At 40.1% G+C, this 10,483-nt stretch overlaps 2 long non-coding RNA genes across 2 annotated transcripts; both read left to right on the forward strand.

Annotated features, from left to right (window-relative positions):
• Positions 1 to 2,548: 2,548 nt before the first annotated feature.
• Positions 2,549 to 3,553, forward strand: LOC146565462 (uncharacterized). The gene is made up of 2 exons (XR_014894004.1): positions 2,549 to 2,799; positions 3,080 to 3,553. It is a non-coding gene; the product is annotated as an uncharacterized LOC146565462 (long non-coding RNA).
• Positions 3,554 to 8,710: 5,157 nt separating this feature from the next.
• LOC146565463 (uncharacterized) lies at positions 8,711 to 10,084 on the forward strand. Its single transcript, XR_014894119.1, has 2 exons — positions 8,711 to 9,328; positions 9,609 to 10,084. It is a non-coding gene; the product is annotated as an uncharacterized LOC146565463 (long non-coding RNA).
• Positions 10,085 to 10,483: the final 399 nt, after the last annotated feature.

Consider the following 10,483-nt stretch of genomic DNA (forward strand, 5'->3'; position numbering starts at 1 on the left):
TGTTTGTTATTTTGGCCTGTGTTCACCAGGGAGTTAAGTTTTCAGTGGAGACAAATAAACCACCGTTCACTTAATAAATTGTTTTTTCTTCCCAAACCGTCACTTCCTTTTTAACCCTTATGCTACGTTCCTGTACCCCTAGACTGGGGCGTAACACATCTGAAATGAAAAGCCTGTAAACGTGTGTTCCAGCCTCCTGACTTTGCTGGCACTCGGTCTTCATACTCGACTCCAGATCTGGACTTGTGTTGAACTCGACTGAGGTGGTCTGATCAGACACAGCGCTGCTGTTTGCTGCAGCTGTCCAAAAATCACAGACAAAGTCAGGAATGTTTTTACCTCGTCTAGCTGCTCTGTGTGTGTGTGTCTGTGTGTGTGTGTGTGTGTGTGTGTGTGTGTGTGTGTGTGTGTACAGGTCACATGACAGCACAGCATTTTCTACCCACAGTTTGAACTGAGCAAGAAATAACAAATGTATTTATTCAACTTACAGACAATAAAAAAACAAACAGAAATCAGTGTAAAATTTAATAACTTTTATTGATGTTAACTTTTTAAAAAGTTATTAAAAAGAAAACCCCAACAGAAAAACCCCTCTGAGCAAGCACTTGGCGACAGTGGGGAAGAAAAACTCCCTTTTAAGAGGGAGAAACTTCCGGCAGAACCAGGCTCAGTGAGGGGACAGCCATCTGCCGCGACCGTTCCAAGGGGTTATCACAATTTTTTTCTACAATGCATCAACCTTGTTTTGTCTCCTGGTGAAACAAAACAGTCGGCCTATAGATGAGAAAAACCGACGTATGCAACTTGGCTTCTTCGAAAGTTTGGCTGCCTCTTCTATGAAAATTTTAACAATCGTATTGTCGACTGTTGGTTCATTTAATTCCATGTTTTGCAGAACTACTTCTGCCTCTTGCCACTGTTTACACAGGGCTTTGAAAATCACCTTCTCAAAGTTTTTGAACTTCCTTAAGGGGATTTGATCAATTTCATCCCTGATTTTAGCCCAGATTTTTTCGCTAAGCCTCTTGTAGATGGTTAAAACTCTTTCTGGACTTATGACTTTACCTGATTTTTTTATAACCCGCTTAACTAGTTCTTCCATACATGTTTCCACAAAAAATCGGTATTTTTCTTTGTTTTGAGACAATTCATCCTTTGCTACCAAAGGGTGTTTTTTGAATTGATTTTGCATGCTGGCTTCATGTTGAGCCGAGGATTTCTTTGGGGTTACATCATTTTCCAAAGAGGTTCCTGCTTTATCTACAGCCTGCGTGGTGTCACGGTTTTTCTTGTCTATTGGAGTTCTGGGCTCGTCAGATGTATCAATGATATTTGTGGCAACATTTTCTGCTGTGTTGTTCACGTTGACTGTTGTTTTCTGTTGTTCAGGAGCTGTCTGTGTCTCCTTTGAGGCCACTGTTGTTGTGATGTTTTCTGTGATGTTGATCAAATCCCTTGTTTTCTGTAGAATCACAGCCTTAATGTGATCTGCCAGCGATGCATTATCCTCTGAGTTTTCAGGTGTTTCCATGGTATTTTGGATATTAGTGATAAGTGTGGCACCAGCGGAATTTTCTGCTGTGCTGTTCACGTTGACTGTTGCTTTCTGTAAAATAACAACTGGCACACAGATTAGATTTCCCATGATGCGGTCACCTGTGTTAGAGGTCTGTGCAAGTTCAGGAGCTGTTTCTGTCTCCTCTAAGGCCACTGTTGTTGTGCTATTTTCTGGGATGTTTAACAAATCCATTGCTTTCTGTAGAATCACAGCCTTAATTTGATCTGCCAGCGATGCATAATCCTCTGAGTTTTCAGTTGTTTCCGTGGTATTTTGGATATTAGTGATAAATGTGACATCAGCGGAATTTTCTGCTGTGCTGTGCAAGTTGGCTGTTGTTTCCTGTGAAATATGAGCTGGCATTTCCGTGTTGCGGTCAACTGTGTTAGAGGTCTGTGCAAGTTCAGGAGCTGTCTGTGTCTGCTTTAAGGCCACTGTTGTTGTGCTAGTGACAGCAGTGTCCTGGCAAAACCTCAGTTCTGCACCTGCTGACAGTGAGCATAGGGCAATGACATTATCTACAAAATTACATAGCCTTCCTATGGTGGCATTTTCGGCGTAATCAGACCGCAACTGTTGCCACTGCTCATGTGTAACATTATTTAGCAATTCCTCTAGCAGTGGCCTAACATCATTTGCAGGAGTGGAATGACTCCTGACATTGTCTGGATTGCTCCTAGCTGTGTTGTTGTCCATTTTGCTTCAATATCTATTTGTTTGCTGTTAATGTCTTCTCTCTGTTTGTTAACGCGAGCGTTAGAAAAAACAGAGTTGCAGAGGGCTATTTATAGGTTTTTGTCTGTATGACGTCTTTGAAGCCCCGCCCACTTCAAGTGTGACGTCTTTGAAGCCTTTGATCTAAGCCCCGCCTACTTCGAGCAAAAAAAGAATGCGCTCGGAGAGTGTGGTTTGTTTGTCTCTCTCTCTCTCTCTCTCTCTCTCTCTCTCTCTCTCTCTCCCCCCCCCCCCCCCCCCCCCCCAAGCTTCATCACAGCCTCCCATAATAATAACTTTAGTAATGGTAGCAGTTAAAATATTGTCTGGTTTCATTTGGAACAACGATAGTTGTTTCGTTTATCGTTGATTGTTGATCTATTACAGTCGACCAGGTGACAACAATCACGTTGAAAAATCATTTATTTATAGTTGGCCGGAAACTAAAGCTGCTGTCACTTGGACTATTCCGTAGCACCCACCCGAGTAGTCGTCCTCGTCCCTGCACTGCACGTCGATCTCAGGTAAGAATGTATTTATTTAGTCATTGTTTGAATGCTGAATTTGGAAAAACAGTCAAGATTGCTTGATATTTATAGTCTATTAAAATGTATATTATAGTATATTTAAAATGTGGGGAAAATTTCTCAATAGAAATGTCTAAAATATCATAATTTGGTTCCCAAGTATAAATAACATTTAAAGCTATCTTGGACAGAAGGAAAAGAGTATGTATTTCTTAGAAAACGCGAAATCTGCACAAACATACCATTTTCATGTCATAATGTTCTTTCTGTTATAAAGCTATATTAGCAAAGGTGCTGTAAAGTTGTTAGCAGTGTGTCAGCTTGGTGACCTGCCACAGAGTACCTTTGTGACGTCATTCGCTATGCTCCAGATCGGATGGGTGGTGCAGGACGCCCGACGACTCTCATCTATATACAATTCCCAGCAGCAGACAACTCCAACATTCTGTATTTAATATTTGAATATATTTTTTTTAATTTTCTGTCTGTGTGCCAAGGTGAGCTATGCACCTGTTTATTGTTACCTGCTGTGTCTCATGTTAAGAAAACATGTATGGTCAAAATAAAAACACTAGCTTTTAGTGTACAGGATGGATGTGAATGTTAGTGAACAAAACAGGCCTGCTGTATATCAGATGATGTGTATATTCTTAATGTTTTTATGCTTACAAAGCTCTACTCAAGTTTCTTTTAAAGTTTTTGCTTGCATTTCCTACACAAATGTCAAAATAATAAAAAATCTTTGTGCACTGATACATGATCTCACATTTTTATCTATTCAGCTGCTGTGTGATGCACACCAGTGGTCCTCACTGCGCAATGTTAAAAGAAAGGCTTCATTTTTATCAGCTGGTTTTCACATAGGCCAAACATCTCTAAGGATATTTCTCCATTGTCTATAAATACATGTCAACAACATGTAGCAACAACTACTACTGATTCATACATACATTCATCCATCACTTTGGATGAGTGCATGTTTTTTTGCACACTGTCATCCTGTGCACTGTTCCAGCATGATTAGACCTTAGCGATGAACCTTGTTGCCAAAAAGCAAAGCCAGTGGGAGCAACATCTTCCAGAGCTAAAGCTCCGTTCACCAGCACTACTGGTGAGCCTTGTCTATAACGATGCCATGTTTACATCACATACCAAATGTAGTCATTTTTTTTAAATTAACAGAATGATATATAGGATGTGATACTGATTACATAGTACTGATCCTCACCTGAGTACATTTTGTTTTATAATTTCCCTGAGGTCCAGAACATCTCCATCATAATGATCATATCTTGTTTGGGGATGCTGCCCTGCCACACAGTTTGTAGGCCTCAAAAACCTGTTGATCTCAGTACACCTGCAGATTCAAGGAGACATACTTTTACAGGTGACAGTATGTACTAAAGTATATGTAATTTAAACTTTTTTCATAACATTATGAAGTTGTGTGATATGCGAGTGAGAGATTATGACAAACATCCAGAAAAGTCTTGTGATCATGCAGTCATGTCTGAAACTTCTCCCACACCGAGTGCAAGACAGGGTGGAAAAACCCTTTAATTCATAGTGTTCTTGTTGCAGTGAAACGCTAAAAGATTTAAAACAAAAAATAAGGGCACATAAAGTGACACTGCTTGCTTTTTGCAAACTACTTTCACAAAAAGCCCATTATGGATTATGCTCAAGTACACTGTTGTGTAAAATTTACTTTAGTAAATTTACTTGTTTCATGCTTGGTCATGCAAGTTCTGTAAGTGAGTGAAAATAATTCCACAATTTTTTTTAGACATTTTTAGACACTCTAAGCTTTTTGAAAAAGAAAATTATCAAATTGTAACACAGAGTGTGGTCAGACTGCTTTTGTTACACACAAATACCTGTACACGTTTGTAAATCTTAGTTTACGCTAAGAGATCAGAGGAGAAGGGTGGAGTGCCCACTCCAGGTCAGGGATGAGTTCCTCCTCCAAGTGGAAGAGTTTAAGTATCTCAGGGTCTTGTTCACGAGTGATGGGAGAAGGGAGCAGGAGATCGACAGACAGATTGGTGCTCTCAATTTACTGGTCAATCTACGTCCCTACCCTCACCTGTGGTCACGAGCTGTGGGTAGTGACTGAAAGAACAAGACTGCAGATACAAATGGCTAATATGAGCTTCCTCAGACGCGTGGATGGCCTCTCCCTTAGAGGGGAGGCCAAGTGGCTTCTTTCCACATGGAAAGAAGCCACTTGAGGTGGTTCGGGCATCTGAGAAGAACACCTCCTGGGGTGAGGTGATCCGGGCATGTCCCACTGAGAGGAGGCCCCCGTGCCTTGGTGTTCCCCCAAACAAGCTGAAGGAGGTGGGTGGGGAGAGGGAGGTCTGGGCTTCTTTGCTTGGGCTGCTGCCCCCGTGATCCGCGATCCAGTAGAGTTGAGTATGTGGGTTACGCCCATTAAAAACTTGCCAGATTTTCTAATACAATACCAAACAGCACATTCTGCTATTCACTCTTGCTTTGAGCTTTGATACCCAGGTGCTCCAGTCATGTTCCTGATTGATACAAGTTTGATTTACTGAATACTAGCTAAGCAATCTAAGCAATCTACAGAATCTACAGAATCAACAAATTTCTTCCAGTCAGCGAATGCTGCATATAATTTTATTTTTTGCTTGTTGCAACGTGCATAAAATTAAAAGGTTAAAACTAATGAAACTAGTTTTGAAATTTTTTTTTTTATTTGATTCAATTTTATATCATGAAATATGCAGAAAAAATAGAATTGGGCTGAAAGGTCTAATGCTTCATAACGTATTCAGGTTGTGTATCATATTTTTTAAAAGTAACTAAGTAAGAAAGTAACAAATTACTTACAAAAATAAGCAATCAGTAAAGTAATGGGATTAATTTCTTGGAGAAGTAATCAGTAATTAGTAAATAATTACTATTTTCAAGTAACTTGACCAACACAGGGTATTACCGTATGAAGTGGCAGATGTTAAAGAAACTGTTCGGCTACATGTCCAGTAGGTGGTGCAGACGACTGTCAGGATCCACTAATTCACCACAGTCAGAGTCTTTTGGATTACCTCTGCATCAGCTGAAGGAGTTAGTTTATTTAGTTTTTTGGTTATGTCATAGAATAAAAAGGCCCACATTTTGGAAGGATTTAAGCCCATAAATAAACAGCAGAAATATCCATGTATAGAAAACCTTTTTCTATTAGAAAAAATTCTAATAATGTATAGATACATATCAATACTCAATAACTCATTGTTCCACTTACAATAGCTGTAAGTGCAGCTTACCATGACTTGAGTGTTATCTCACACATCAACCACGGTAAAGCGTGTTATAGACAAGCCAGCCCACTGTGACCATTTCATGCTTTGCCTCTTTCAAAGTGTGAAATATACATGCATGCAAAAATTGCAGTAAGCTGTGGTTACAGCAGAGGGAGACATTTTATTTCAAGCCAAAGTGAAAAGAACCACAGGAAAGCATTTAAAAATGAAATTATTAACACATTTACAATTAAATATACATCAGCTGCCTAGCACTGCTCTGCTCACTACTGTGATATGGAGTTGCACACAAGTGTTTCTGTTTGCAACACTTTGCAAGATGTTGAAAGAGATGGAAGGAAAGATCTTACTGTGAACTAGCTCCGGCCTTGAGTTGAATTATTTCTTCAAGAAGTCACTTGGATGAGTGACGAAATGTTTCTCCCACACATAGGGTTTTAGATAGCACCTCCTCTCCTGACTTAGCTTGTTTTTGTTTGTTATTTTGGCCTGTGTTCACCAGGGAGTTAAGTTTTCAGTGGAGCCAAATAAACCACCGTTCACTTAATAAATTGTTTTTTCTTCCCAAACCGTCACTTCCTTTTTAACCCTTATGCTACGTTCCTGTACCCCTAGACTGGGGCGTAACACATCTGAAATGAAAAGCCTGTAAACATGTGTTCCAGCCTCCTGACTTTGCTGGCACTCGGTCTTCATACTCGACTCCAGATCTGGACTTGTGTTGAACTCGACTGAGGTGGTCTGATCAGACACAGCGCTGCTGTTTGCTGCAGCTGTCCAAAAATCACAGACAAAGTCAGGAATGTTTTTACCTCGTCTAGCTGCTCTGTGTGTGTGTGTCTGTGTGTGTGTGTGTGTGTGTGTGTGTGTGTGTGTACAGGTCACATGACAGCACAGCATTTTCTACCCACAGTTTGAACTGAGCAAGAAATAACAAATGTATTTATTCAACTTACAGACAATAAAAAAACAAACAGAAATCAGTGTAAAATTTAATAACTTTTATTGATGTTAACTTTTTAAAAAGTTATTAAAAAGAAAACCCCAACAGAAAAACCCCTCTGAGCAAGCACTTGGCGACAGTGGGGAAGAAAAACTCCCTTTTAAGAGGGAGAAACTTCCGGCAGAACCAGGCTCAGTGAGGGGACAGCCATCTGCCGCGACCGTTCCAAGGGGTTATCACAATTTTTTTCTACAGTGCATCAACCTTGTTTTGTCTCCTGGTGAAACAAAACAGTCGGCCTATAGATGAGAAAAACCGACGTATGCAACTTGGCTTCTTCGAAAGTTTGGCTGCCTCTTCTATGAAAATTTTAACAATCGTATTGTCGACTGTTGGTTCATTTAATTCCATGTTTTGCAGAACTACTTCTGCCTCTTGCCACTGTTTACACAGGGCTTTGAAAATCACCTTCTCAAAGTTTTTGAACTTCCTTAAGGGGATTTGATCAATTTCATCCCTGATTTTAGCCCAGATTTTTTCGCTAAGCCTCTTGTAGATGGTTAAAACTCTTTCTGGACTTATGACTTTACCTGATTTTTTTATAACCCGCTTAACTAGTTCTTCCATACATGTTTCCACAAAAAATCGGTATTTTTCTTTGTTTTGAGACAATTCATCCTTTGCTACCAAAGGGTGTTTTTTGAATTGATTTTGCATGCTGGCTTCATGTTGAGCCGAGGATTTCTTTGGGGTTACATCATTTTCCAAAGAGGTTCCTGCTTTATCTACAGCCTGCGTGGTGTCACGGTTTTTCTTGTCTATTGGAGTTCTGGGCTCGTCAGATGTATCAATGATATTTGTGGCAACATTTTCTGCTGTGTTGTTCACGTTGACTGTTGTTTTCTGTTGTTCAGGAGCTGTCTGTGTCTCCTTTGAGGCCACTGTTGTTGTGATGTTTTCTGTGATGTTGATCAAATCCCTTGTTTTCTGTAGAATCACAGCCTTAATGTGATCTGCCAGCGATGCATTATCCTCTGAGTTTTCAGGTGTTTCCATGGTATTTTGGATATTAGTGATAAGTGTGGCACCAGCGGAATTTTCTGCTGTGCTGTTCACGTTGACTGTTGCTTTCTGTAAAATAACAACTGGCACACAGATTAGATTTCCCATGATGCGGTCACCTGTGTTAGAGGTCTGTGCAAGTTCAGGAGCTGTTTCTGTCTCCTCTAAGGCCACTGTTGTTGTGCTATTTTCTGGGATGTTTAACAAATCCATTGCTTTCTGTAGAATCACAGCCTTAATTTGATCTGCCAGCGATGCATAATCCTCTGAGTTTTCAGTTGTTTCCGTGGTATTTTGGATATTAGTGATAAATGTGACATCAGCGGAATTTTCTGCTGTGCTGTGCAAGTTGGCTGTTGTTTCCTGTGAAATATGAGCTGGCATTTCCGTGTTGCGGTCAACTGTGTTAGAGGTCTGTGCAAGTTCAGGAGCTGTCTGTGTCTGCTTTAAGGCCACTGCTGTTGTGCTAGTGACAGCAGTGTCCTGGCAAAACCTCAGTTCTGCACCTGCTGACAGTGAGCATAGGGCAATGACATTATCTACAAAATTACATAGCCTTCCTATGGTGCCATTTTCGGCGTAATCAGACCGCAACTGTTGCCACTGCTCATGTGTAACATTATTTAGCAATTCCTCTAGCAGTGGCCTAACATCATTTGCAGGAGTGGAATGACTCCTGACATTGTCTGGATTGCTCCTAGCTGTGTTGTTGTCCATTTTGCTTCAATATCTATTTGTTTGCTGTTAATGTCTTCTCTCTGTTTGTTAAAGCGAGCGTTAGAAAAAACAGAGTTGCAGAGGGCTATTTATAGGTTTTTGTCTGTATGACGTCTTTGAAGCCCCGCCCACTTCAAGTGTGACGTCTTTGAAGCCTTTGATCTAAGCCCCGCCCACTTCGAGCAAAAAAAGAATGCGCTCGGAGAGTGTGGTTTGTTTGTCTCTCTCTCTCTCTCTCTCTCTCTCCCCCCCCCCCCCCCCCAAGCTTCATCACAGCCTCCCATAATAATAACTTTAGTAATGGTAGCAGTTAAAATATTGTCTGGTTTCATTTGGAACAACGATAGTTGTTTCGTTTATCGTTGATTGTTGATCTATTACAGTCGACCAGGTGACAACAATCACGTTGAAAAATCATTTATTTATAGTTGGCCGGAAACTAAAGCTGCTGTCACTTGGACTATTCCGTAGCACCCACCCGAGTAGTCGTCCTCGTCCCTGCACTGCACGTCGATCTCAGGTAAGAATGTATTTATTTAGTCATTGTTTGAATGCTGAATTTGGAAAAACAGTCAAGATTGCTTGATATTTATAGTCTATTAAAATGTATATTATAGTATATTTAAAATGTGGGGAAAATTTCTCAATAGAAATGTCTAAAATATCATAATTTGGTTCCCAAGTATAAATAACATTTAAAGCTATCTTGGACAGAAGGAAAAGAGTATGTATTTCTTAGAAAACGCGAAATCTGCACAAACATACCATTTTCATGTCATAATGTTCTTTCTGTTATAAAGCTATATTAGCAAAGGTGCTGTAAAGTTGTTAGCAGTGTGTCAGCTTGGTGACCTGCCACAGAGTACCTTTGTGACGTCATTCGCTATGCTCCAGATCGGATGGGTGGTGCAGGACGCCCGACGACTCTCATCTATATACAATTCCCAGCAGCAGACAACTCCAACATTCTGTATTTAATATTTGAATATATTTTTTTTAATTTTCTGTCTGTGTGCCAAGGTGAGCTATGCACCTGTTTATTGTTACCTGCTGTGTCTCATGTTAAGAAAACATGTATGGTCAAAATAAAAACACTAGCTTTTAGTGTACAGGATGGATGTGAATGTTAGTGAACAAAACAGGCCTGCTGTATATCAGATGATGTGTATATTCTTAATGTTTTTATGCTTACAAAACTCTACTCAAGTTTCTTTTAAAGTTTTTGCTTGCATTTCCTACACAAATGTCAAAATAATAAAAAATCTTTGTGCACTGATACATGGTCTCACATTTTTATCTATTCAGCTGCTGTGTGATGCACACCAGTGGTCCTCACTGTGCAATGTTAAAAGAAAGGCTTCATTTTTATCAGCTGGTTTTCACATAGGCCAAACATCTCTAAGGATATTTCTCCATTGTCTATAAATACATGTCAACAACATGTAGCAACAACTACTACTGATTCATACATGTCCATCACTTTGGATGAGTGCATGTTTTTTTGCACACTGTCATCCTGTGCACTGTCCCAGCATGATTAGACCTTAGCGATGAACCTTGTTGCCAAAAAGCAAAGCCAGTGGGAGCAACATCTTCCAGAGCTAAAGCTCCGTTCACCAGCACTACTGGTGAGCCTTGTCTATAACAATGCCATGTTTACATCACATACCAAATG

Source organism: Mchenga conophoros, linkage group LG10, assembly GCF_057382185.1.
Source record: "Mchenga conophoros isolate Kocher_MC1m ecotype Shallow Benthic linkage group LG10, M_conophoros_male_GT1.1, whole genome shotgun sequence".
Lineage (NCBI taxonomy): Eukaryota > Metazoa > Chordata > Actinopteri > Cichliformes > Cichlidae > Mchenga > Mchenga conophoros.